The sequence below is a fragment of the Garra rufa genome, chromosome 18 (genome assembly GCF_049309525.1).
Source record: "Garra rufa chromosome 18, GarRuf1.0, whole genome shotgun sequence".
In the NCBI taxonomy this organism is placed as follows: Eukaryota; Metazoa; Chordata; class Actinopteri; order Cypriniformes; family Cyprinidae; genus Garra; species Garra rufa.
Window position 1 is genome coordinate 22,358,023 of NC_133378.1, and position 12,584 is coordinate 22,370,606.

The 12,584-nt window shown below is 37.5% G+C and overlaps 1 protein-coding gene across 2 annotated transcripts in view; it reads left to right on the top strand.

Annotated features, from left to right (window-relative positions):
* Positions 1–9,760: 9,760 nt before the first annotated feature.
* The window catches only part of rerea (arginine-glutamic acid dipeptide (RE) repeats a), a 179,617-nt gene continuing 176,793 nt past the window's right edge, over positions 9,761–12,584 (top strand). For both annotated transcript variants that reach the window (XM_073822583.1, XM_073822584.1), the window contains exon 1: positions 9,761–9,991. The gene's annotated coding sequence lies outside the window, so the exon portion shown is untranslated. The remainder of the gene's footprint in view (positions 9,992–12,584) is intronic.

Here is a 12,584-nt window from a genome sequence, read left to right on the forward strand (position 1 = left end):
TGTAGGTTACTTTGTTTCCTCAGAAAAACACAAACGAAGATTTTTAATGAAAACCGGTGCAGTCTGCCAGCCTTATCATGGACGTGAATGGGCACCAAACCTTTAAAAGTAAACAAAAACATGCACAGACAAATCCAAATTACACCCTGCGACTCGTGATGATACATTTATGTCCTAAGACACGAAACGATCGGTTTTTGTGAGAAACTGAACAGTATTTATATAATTTTTTACCTTTGATACACAGCCACGTCCATCTGTAATGTGCACGAGTTTGGCATCAGTCACGTCACATGAGCACGCGCTCTAGCGTAGAATACGCAAATGCCGTAGGGGGAAATCAGTGAAAAGTCCCGGATGAGTTTGCGCAAACTAATGTAATCTTTTAGCTTTAAATCGGTTTAAACAATCAGGATACGCGCAAGTAATTACCATTTTGAATAGCCGCTATATCCACAATCTCTGTGCTCTGTGTAAACAATGAGTGTCGTATACATGCAACAGATCGCTTACGGCGTTTGCGTATACTACGCCAGAAGCGCGTGCACATGTGACGTGACTGATGCCAAACTCGTGCTCAGGAGAGATGGACGTGGCTGTGTATCAAAGGTAAAAAATGATATAAATACTGTTCAGTTTCTCACAAAAACCGATCGTTTCGTGTCTTAGGACATCAATGTATCATCACGAGCCGCAGGGTGTAATTTGGATTTGTCTGTGCATGTTTTTGTTTACTTTTAAAGGTCTGGTGGCCATCCACTTCCATGATAAGGCTGTCAGACTGCACCGGTTTTCGTTAAAAATATTCGTTTGTGTTTTTCTGAGGAAACAAAGTAACCTACATCTTGGATGCATTGGGGGTAAGCAGATAAACATCAAATTTTCATTTTTGGGTGAACTATCCCTTTAAGACCCGGGGGTAAAAAACTGTTGAACAGAATGAAGATGTGTACATTTTTCTTATGCCTAAATATATATATTTTTTCATTTAGTACTGCCCTTCAGAAGCTACAGAAGATACTTGCATGTTTTCCAGAAGACAAAATATCCGATCTTCAAATTCAAAACATTTTCAGCCCCCTTTACAACATTATTATAAACATTTTTTATACAGTTGAGGTCAAAAGTTTACATACACCTTGCAGAATTATTCTACCAAAATAAGAGGAATCATACAAAATGCATGTTATTTTTTATTTAGTACTGACCTGAATAAGATATCTTACTTAAAAGACGATATAGTCCAAAAGAAAAAAACAATGGTTGAATTTATAAAAATGACCCCATTCAAATTTTGACATACACTTGATTCTTAATACTGTGTTGTTACCTAAATGATCCACATGTGAGTGTGTGTGTTGTTTAGTGATATCTGTTAAAGAGTTCCTTGTTTGTCTTGAAGAAACTGCCCGCTTGTTCTTTAGAAAAATCTTCCAGGTCCCACAAATTCTTTGGTTTTTAAAATCATACAGTCATTGTTGGAAAGGGTTCAAATACACAAAAATGCTGAAAAACCAAAGAATTTGTAGGACCTGAAGTTTTTCTCTGAAGAACAGCGGCAGTTTAAACATTTCAGGACAAACAAGGAACTTGTGAACAACTATCAGTAAAAAAAAACAGCTGTGGATCATTCAGGTAACGACACAGTATTAAGAATCTGTACTAAATAAAAAATAACGTGCATTTTGTATGATCCCTCTTATTTGGGTAAAATAATGAACATTTCTGCAAACTTTTAACCTCAACTGTATTTGTTGGTATCGTATGAAAGTGTTCTTTTTGAATACAATTTTTATTCCAAAATCCATACAGAAGCCTCAGAAAGACTAATTTGTACATCGTTCTTAACCATGTTAACTGTCACTAAGCATGTTTTAATTCCACACCCACAATGAGCAAACAGGATATGACAGTAATATAAAACAAACCTTGAAGCAGCAAAAACAGAAGCGCCACCCAGTGGGTGTATCAGTCATAAATCAGTGTAATCAGTATGCTGCACATTAACAATCTGACAGACATGGATTTAAATGCTTGAGTGCTCGGATTTGCCATCTCCTGTTTCCAAGAGTGATTCATTTTCTCCCGAGGCGCCATTCTGCTATTCGGCATATGTACACTTCAATGTTTTAAGGAAGAAACGAATAGTTCTGAGACGCTTGTGTGGAGATCGTGTTTTATTCCACACTGCCCTCTGCCGTTGTTTTAGTATAATGCACAATCTTGGCTAATATGTCACATATTTTCTCCTTTTCTCTGCTGCCATGTGAGGCCTTTGTGCAACATTATGCTGCCAAAATACTGCTGAAACAGCATTTATCTATTTCTCCCAAGAACATTTTTTTTTTTTGCGATGACTGCCCTACTAAAGCAGAAAAGAGACAATTTTACTGGTTAAGCAACTGTTTCAGCACAGTTCTGTCATCACAGTTTCATCACCATAGTAGTCTATGGAAGTCAGTGACTGCTAAGTTATCAAAATTCTTTAAAATGACTTCTTTTGTGTTCAACAAAGGGAAAAACTCATACAGATGTGGAACAACTGGAGGGTGAGTAAATGAGTTGCTGCTTGAATTTCATCCAAAATATCTTAATTTGTGTTCTGAAGATAAACAAAGGTATTAGGGGTTTGAAATGACAAAAGGGTGAGAAAATAATGATAGAATTTTCATTTTTGGGTTAACTATCCCTTTAAGCTTTTTCTATTTTCAGGCACGTTATAAAATAGCAAAATGTATTAATAGATGTTTATGTCTAAATCTAACCCAGCAACAAGGTTGGCTGGCTAATGCATATGCTGTTTTGACTACGTATTTGTGAAAAGGAAAAATCTGCATGCTCTGGTATGATGAAAGAACATCGTGGCTTTGAATTCGAATGCATTATGATTATTAGGGCTTATCATTTTATGTGATTACGACATATTAATTGAATACTTCTCATCTGCATAGTACGTGCACGTGCATACATATTTTCTTCTGGTTTTTCTTTGCCATCACTGTTCCTTTGGGAGCATGAATCCGCCCACAATTCGATAACAATCAAATCACAGTGTGCTTTATTGTCTCCTGTAATCCAGATCCTCATTATATTTCACTCCTCACAGCTCCCTCAACACACAAACCCATGCCTTCATGCAGCGTCGCCAGTTCTTTGGTTTAAAAAACCAGGGAATTTGCCAGATTAAAGGTGCCGTAAAACCTGTAATGTACATTATACCTTGACACACAGTATGTAAGGGATTACTAATAGCAGAGTTTCAGATGAGCTGCCAAGACAAGGTAGCACCGCAGTGGAAATGAGATTCAGGCCATCTGTCTTGTGCTGGCAGTGGCAGGAATGATCGAGGTATGGTATTCTGTATCAAGAGCTTGCATATTTCAAATGACAAAGGGAAGGGGAGGCGTGCTGTTTCTTTTTCTCGCGCCGAACCTGTCTCTTAACCGCACTTGTACGTTTGGCTTTGTCTCTCTGATTACAGACACCTCCTGAATCCACTTTCCTTCCTCGCCCTCTCCCGCTGAAATCAATCACGGCGTGCTCCTTCTCCTCCAATCAAGACCCTCGGACAAACATTCTCCCTCTTCCCCCATTTTTATTGTTCATTCAGGCTGTCATGTCACAATAGAATAACAAGCCATCCGTTTCCCACACAATATCTCGGCGCGAGCCTCTTGATACCTTTATCATAATGAGAGGAGAAAACAGCCAGCTGTGATCATTACACCGTAACACAAAACAGTTAGACTTCAGTCTGTTTTTTTTTTCTCCAGCACTATGATGCCACAGTGTGTCCATTTATCATTTTCCCAGCTTCCTTTTCTTTGTTAGACAATGCTGCACTTACATATGCAAAACATCCTGAAACCTGCTTGTAATATAGCAGGTGGTGACACCCTCAGTTCCTGAAATCTAATCGTTACATCAAAAACTAAGAAAAAGGCTTTAGATGTATCAAAAAGGTATATGTTTGATGTGTTGACTAAATTAGTTTTCTCTTTGTAAGTGCTTGTGTAATTATAGTAGTAGATTCTTTTTTTAAAAGAATTGGTTGTGTTGACTATATTTAAAATTAGTTTAAGTATTTAAAAATAATTCTTTAATTGTAATTATTAATTTATTTAGAATAATTTATTATGTTAACATTATATATAATGTTAAAAAAAACAAATAATTATAAATATTATCCACCTTATTTTTCCCGTAAGAGCAGGCAAATTTGTAAATTTGCCCAGCTATTTTTAGCTGTACAAAACAGCTCAAGTTGCTGCTTGATATTGCAAATTGGTGTGTCTTACCATATTATTTTTAGTGTATTATCTTAATTATGAACACACTGGTTGGTAGTGTCAACAGTTTTACCGTTTACTGCATGATGTTATCAGGGTTGCCAGGTTTTCACAACAAAACCTTCCCAATTGTTACTCAAAACCAGCAAAGTCACATTTCGGAGAGAGTTTTGGAGAGTAAAAAATTCATTCCTGGGGGTAAAAGACATGTTTTTGGCAGGATTCTCCTGGTAAAATTTACATTCCAGAGGCTAAATATCATGTTATTAAGGTCACTTTAATCCGAGGACATGAAAAACGACCCACAGCAACAGGGTTAAAGTAGCCCAATTCCGCGGGAAAAACGCGGACTTGGCAACACTGGTTGTTATTCTTCTTGTTATTTCCCTATTCACATTTTCCTCCTGTAAGTGTGGGCGCAGACATTTTTTAATTTTATGGGTCTTGCTTTCAGTCTGCGTCCAGCTATTTTTAGCTGTACAAAACAGCTTGTTTTGCTTCTTAATACTGCAAATTAATGTGTCTTACCATATTATTTTAATGTATTATCTTAATTATGAACACAATGATTTGTAGTGCAAACAGTTTTACTGTTTACTGCACGTTGTTATCAGGGTTGCCAGGTTTTCACAACAAAACCCACCCAATTGCTACTCAAAACTAGCCCAGTCGCATTTTGGAGAGGGTCCCCCCGGTAAAAATTGCATTCTAGGGGTAAAATACACTTTTTTTTGGCAGGGTTCCTCTGGTAAATTTACATTCCAGGGGCTAAATATCACATTATTGAGGTTACTTTAACCCGCAGACATGAAAAACAACCCGCAGCAACAGTGTTAAAGAAGCCCAATTCCGCTGGAAAACCACAGACTTGGCAACACTGGTTGTTATTCTTCTTGTTATTTCCCTATCCACATTTTCTTCCCGTAAGAGAAGGCCATTTCAAAATTTTATGAGTCTGGATTCTGTTCTCATCTGCGTCCAGCTATTTTTAGCTGTACAAAATAGCTAATTTTGCTTCTTAATATTGCAGACTGGTGTATTTTACCATAGTATTTAATGTATTATTTTAATTTTGAACCCACTGGTTTGTAGTGCAAACAGTTTTACCGGTTACTGCATGTTGTTACCGGGATTGCTAGGTTTTCACAACAAAACCTGCCCAATTGCTACTCAAAACTAGCCCAAGTGCATTTACAGGGTGTCCCTTGGTAAAAATCATATTCCGGGGGAAAATACACTTTTTTTTTGGCAGGGTTCCCCTGGTAAGATTTGCATTCCAGGGGCTAAATATCTTGTTACTGAGGTCACTTTAACCCGTGGACATGAAAAAACAACCTCCAGCAACAGTGTTAAAGTAGCCCAATTCTGCAGGAATACCGCGGACTTGGCAACACTGGTTGTTATTCTTCTTGTTATTTCCCTATCCACATTTTCTTCCAGTAAGAGCAGGCGCAACCATTTGTAAATTTTATGAGTCTGGCTTCTGGTCTTATCTGCATCCAGCTATTTTAAGTTGTACAAAACAGCTAATTTTGCTGCTTTATATTGCAGATTGGTGTTTCTTACCATATTATTTTAATGTATTATCTTAATTATGAACACACTGTACAGTTTTACCATTAACAGCACAACGTTATCAGGGTTGTCAGGATTTTTTTACAACAAAACCCGCCCAATTGCAACTCAAAATTAGCCCAAAACTAGCCTAAAACTAAAATACATGTTTTTTGGCGTCATTACCCTGGTAAAATTCATATTCCGGGGGCTAAGTATCACATTATTGAGGATGCTTTAACCGGCGGACATGAAAAACACCCTGCAGCAATGGTGTTAAAGTAGTCCTATTCCGTGACAAACAACCACAAACACTGGTTGTTACGCTTCTAGTTATTTCCCAATCCAAGATTTGGCGCAGCCATTTGTAAATTTTATGGGTATGGCTTCCGGTCTCATCCACGTCTAGCTATTTTTAGCTGTACAACAACTAATTTTGATGCTTGATATTGCAAATTGGTGTCTTACCATATTATTTTAATGTATTATCCTAATTATGAACACACTGGTTTGTAGTGCAAACCCAGATAGCACACGTACGTCTGCAAGATGTCTGCTAAAGATCACTTGATCTGGAAAGCATTTGCTGTGTACAAACATCTGACAGATGTCTGTAAGATGCAAGTTTTACATACATTCTAAATCATAAACATCTAGACATATTGCAGATGAGCAAACACTCAAAAAACAAAACAAAAAAAACGCTGTCTCTGAGATATCAGGGAACAGTATTACCGTTGTTATTCTTCTCCTTGTTTCCTATAGCAGCTAATGAACCGAATGTCTCGAGCATAGGTTTATAACTTTCATGTTGAAAAATAGATTAAATGACTCGTTTGCCACCTACTTACAAAATTATGTAAATGCAGATGGCTGAAGGAATCGCTGAACAAATATACATTAATATTATAATAAATACATTTTATACTCATCTTTTAAATATTCAAATCGTTGGGTTCAATATAAATCCTCATCATAATCGTGTATATATATCTTTCTTTTCTTTGTAATTCGGTTCAGTTTGTATGCTAATAGAGAATGAGATAAGATCTGGATCCAGTTCATTTGCCGTGAACGTATGTACTGTATAAAATGCAAAACAGCAACACATTTTCACCTAACGTCTATTAAAATGCAAATCGTGATTGTGTCAGTTATTCCAAAGCACTGTTAATATATTACAAATGCTGTTAAATCCACCAAGTGACTGTATGTACTAAAAATACACATGGCTACTGAGAAAAAAAATGTTAAATGTAAAACGATATGATGTTGTTTTTGTGTGATTACATCCATGACAGAACAGCAGAAGGTTAAGTAGAGCATTCAGGGCTCAGCGGTCATGTTCAATGACCCACTGCTGAATGAATCCTCTGGGAGTGACTGAAGCATCGTTTCAGAGAGGGAGAAACACGAAGTGTGGAAGACTACAGTATAAACCAATCATTTCCACAGCAGGGAGCCGCACACTCTATGTGCTTATAAAGCACACTAGAGAGGTACATTCTGAAAGAGCATTACAAAAATAATGTGGTCCCTCCTCGGCCAGGTGTTTAAAGCTTTGGGAATCCTGGAAATATAAGGTCATGTTGCTCATAGACAGAAATGAACAGATTTATACTTTGTGACTTGTTCCCATTTAATGCATTTGGAAACGCAGTTATGTTTAATACGTGTTTTAATAACGTAGCCTATACTAACATGTGAATAAATCGTTCTACTTAGCTTCAGTGTAGCACTAGCAAACAGCACTCGATTTGGTCCAACTGAACTGAAAGCATAGCGACCACTTCAATGAACGAGCGGATGGTTTTGAATCTGAACCAGACTTCCTTGAACGAGTCATGTCTTCTTCGTAATGGAAACTAGCCAAAAAGATTACATAACATCTCATGTGCAAACTGTGAATCGGTAGTGAACCAGGACCGGCTAAAATGATATTAATTTGTAAGAATCATACAGATTTTCACAACAAGGTGAGGAGGTGGTTAAACATTATGAATTTGTAAAAAATGACTAATAATAACCATATAGAGGGTTTGAACTTACATTACAGTTTGGTCAATTACCTGGATATGTGGCCATATTGGGGATAGGCTACTCTGATGTAAACAACAGCATGGATTCATGGTTAATGTACTACTGAAAATGTTGTTCTGCTAATTTATGCTGTCTAAACCACAGGAAAAAATGTGTGGAAACTGCTAAATCATATAGAGAAGGACTTAGTAAGCAGGAATGGATGCAATATTTTGGCAGTATTAATTAGGATATTAGCCTAATATTTCACCTACCTGACCAGAAATGATAAGAACAAACACAAATGTTGTCAAAATTCTTCCCCTGGAAATTCTGGTTCAGTTTGGTCAACCACAAACATTTTTTTGTGCCAACAAGCTGTTTAAACCAAACATGTCAAAGCGAACATTATTGACGACAGACTCGAGCGTGTGGACTGTGTTCGAAAGCAAACGCACATCTGTATACTGTGTCCAGTGTAGACACGATAGCTGCAGTGATTGTAATTTCTATTTGCTTTTGACACAAAGCTAAATGCAAGTGTGGCGTCGTGTAATCAAGATAAGTGTCAGCCATTAGGTGACTGGATGCCTGTGGGCGGGGCCTATGGTGAGATGATAACTATTCATCGATATCTTGCTCTGGAGGCAGTGTTTATGCAAATGTTTGCGCTCTTGTGATGTCACATGCTACCTCAGATCCAAACGAGCCGTTTTTGGAGCTTGGTTAAATAAATGCTTTGTTTATAATAAGGTGGATGTTTAAAGCTATGAAACTTGCAGGATGTTTTAATGGTACAAAACCTTTTATTTGTGACCCTGGACCACAAAACCAGTCATAAGGGTCAGTTTTTTTTTTACATTATCTGAAAGCTGAATAAATAAGCATCCACTGATGTACGGTTTGTTAGGGTAGGACAACATTTGACTGAGATACAACTATTTGGAATCTGAGGGTGCAAAAAAAAAAAAATCTAAATACTGAGAAAATAGCCTTTAAACTTGTCCAAATGAAGTTCTTAGCAATGCATATTACCATCAAAAATTAAGTTTTGATATATTTATTGTAGAAAATTGACTAAATACCTTAATGGAACATGATCTTTACTTAATATCCTAATGATTTTTGCCATAATAAAATAAAAATTTTGACCCATACAATGTATTTTTGGCTATTGCTACAAATATACCCATGCTACTTAAAACTGGTTTTGTGGTCACATATGCCAAAAAAACAAGGCAAGTTTGATTTCTCATGTCATGGTCCCTTTTAAAATATGTTAGGACGTTACTGAAACTCTTTATTTATGCTATTATTGTCACTTTGATATAGCTTGATGAAAGTACATGAGTGGAGTAGACAATATATAATGTGATAGACAAATATTTTGCATATGTTATATAAATGATTTAATAAAATACCTAATTTGTAGCAAACTAATTTTGACTCACTTATAAATTAAAAAAAATTAAAAACAACAACAAAAACTCAAATCGGTGCTCGTGCGTTAGACGCTTAAAAAGCAACATTAGGCAACGCAACGGTCAAAGACTTCCCTCTGGTGCACTCAGAAATGAGAGAAAAAAAGAGAAAAATACATTTAAAAGATTTAAAAAAAATTCAATGAATCAAAATTCCCCTTACTACCATCGTACTAGCACTGTTTAGACAGTCCTACACACACACACACACACAAAACTACTCACGCACACATACACGCGCGTTTTTAAATCACAAAATGACCATCCAGATTGGTCCGCGTCTTACGCTCTGCTCGCGCTCAGCCTATCGCAGCGCACGACACTGGAAAGTGGGCAGAGCGTTTTCAGGCGCACATTATTCTTCTCGCAGGAAGAGCGGCTTTCAACCGAGGGGGGGTTTCTTTCTTACAGAGAAGAGAGAGAGAGAGAGAAAGACAACACTGTGTCCCAACACTGACCCGTTACCAACACTCCTCACCACCATAAATATTGATAAGTGACAGCCATATCATTAATATCGGTGTGCCAGGGGTGTAAAACGACTCCAAAACACTTGAAGCGGCACTTGACTCTCATCCGCTAACCGCCGCTGCTCAGTTACAACATCTCAAAACACAAAATCTCTGATGTTGTAAAGAAGGATTTCAGGTAAGTTCCGCCTTTGACCGTCTTCTCGGGTGTACGGAAGATGATCTGATTAGCTTGTGGCTCTTGTAATTAGCTGCGTGTGTTAATCACAACCGCTGTGAGCTGCTGTTGAGGAGGTGTTATGCTTTATTAATACAAGAGACATTAGCTAGCAGGCTAGCATCATCCTCCTCCTCCTCCTCATCATCATCAGTGTGTATATGTGTGTGCCAACGATCATAGTGTTCCCCCTTTTTATTCATGTGCTGATATAATCATAACACCGCGACATTAAGTCATCGGAAGGACAGCAGACTCGGTCATAAGGGTTATTGGAGAGTTCAGATCGGATTGAACTTGATAGTTTGGCTCGTGTTTTATTATGTCTTGCACCCGAGTCACGAGCGCTTTGTTGGCAACTTGTGCGCGTTCACAATCACGCACGCATCTCTGTCACTGTGCAGTTTTTAATTGCTCTAAGCCTAATTATGTTGATCTGCTAAGATAGTGTCATTGCGAGATAGTGAGGTGATCTCTAAATCAAGCCTGGTTACTTGACCACATAGTTTTATTGTTAAATGTGTTCTGAGAGGTCAGGTGACAGTATTTACACACCATGTTTGTTTAGTGTCTGGCTTGTCAGAGATGTGCTTTGATAGGTCAATCCACTGTTTTTATAGTGGCTGTCAGGAAGGTTCAGGTGAACATTTATATATGTAGTTTGTTGCTAAAACTGAAGGGCTTTCAAAAGGAAACTAATTTGATGTTAGACTGATTGAAAAGAGATGAGCAGATGAAAATAAATGAAGTAGACTGACCAAAGATGTAAACAGGTGGTTGACACTGATTGCATTTCTAGTGTGTGTTGTGACTCCTACTTTTATGTTTGCAAAAACACAGTACAGACGATTTGATAGATACACACTTAAAAATAAAAACTCGTCTTCATGCCGTCCAAAATGAAGATGAGTTTGTTTTTTTATCAGAACAGATTTGGAGAAATTTAGCATTTTATCACTTACTCACCAGTGAATCTGTTGCAGAGAATGGGTGCCGTCAGAATGAGAGTCCAAACAGCTATTAAAAACATCGCAGTAATCCAGTCGTTTCATTAACGCAGGAGCTGACGTTCTGACATTGAACCTGGATGCGCTGTGTCTTGTTTACAAGCAGAGGAAGACGCACACTGTACATAAAACAGTCTTTGTAAACATGTCTGAATATTTCACCATAGAACGATTACTGGCAACTTTTTTTGCTTAGCCTTACTTTTTTGAACCGTAATATACAGACGACGAACTAATGCTCACACTGCAGGCAAAAGTTGCTCACATGTGATTCAGATCGGTTTTTCTCATGAAAGTGTGAACAGCACAAACTGCATAGAATCTGATCTTTTCAATTCCAATTTGTGCCACTTCCATATGTGGTACTAAATCTGATACAGCAGGTCAGATGTTTTGCAGTGTGAATAGGTCGGAATTCATGCGACTTTTACATGACTCTAGATCACCATTCGTCATGATTCTGCGCTCATGGGAGTTGTACCATCCAAGATTTTACATACCCAAATTTATCAAGACAGTTGCAAAAGGTAGTCATTGAAAATATCGTAGTATCGTGCTGCAGCATGTCTCCGTCTCAATATACTGTAAACATGACATACCTTCACTTACGGGACACTGCACTTATTCGCAATCACAAAAGTACATTATTTGCATGCGCTTTAAAGCCTTGATGGTTAAATAACGTTATTTCTTTCGCACGCTGTTATGGCATATGCTTCATGAGCGTGTACACCTGAAGCGGGCATGTGCTAAAAGCCTGTCAAACAGCGCCTGATTACTGGACTAAGCTATCTTTCACGTCGGATTCGCTGATACTGTCAAAAACACACAAGGATTACATATAACAGTAGCTGGTCTCCACTGGCTTCAAAATAACTTTTATGTTCAACATGATTTAAAAAAAAAAAAAAAAACTTGAAATGTTGGAGCCGATAGCCTTGTGGGCAGTGCGCCGACATACAGCGCTGTTGCACTCTGGGCATCCCGTGTTCGAATCCCGACTCGAGGACCTTTCCTGCCAAACCTGCCCCCATTCCTCTCCCACTTTCTGTCATTTCTGATCTGTCCTATCACAATAATGGCAAAAATGCTAAAAATAAATCTTTAAAAACAAAACTTGAGAGTGAGTAAATGATGACAGAATTTTCCTTTTTGGGTGATGGTAAACTAATAAAACAAAAAGCAAAGAAACACCACTCACTGCTCTTGACTGAAGAACTGAAGAATACAGTTGCTTTAATAAGAGTCTATGTATAATTTATGTATAATGTTTTATTCTTAGATTTGTTAATTCAATTTCTTGAGTGCTACTGCTAAATACACCAACTGTACCTGAAAATTAAAGTACTGTTTGTTTTATTTGTATATTATGTGCATTTGTAACATGTAGCCTATCTTTGTTCTTATTTTTAATAACAAAGATAAAATAATGACAGATTTTTATCTTCACCCACTTTGGCCTAAACATCTACCATTCTTTTTATTTTAGATTTTGTTACCTTGTAAGGTTTTGGTTTTAAAATAGGGGAATTAGTTTGGCTGTACTG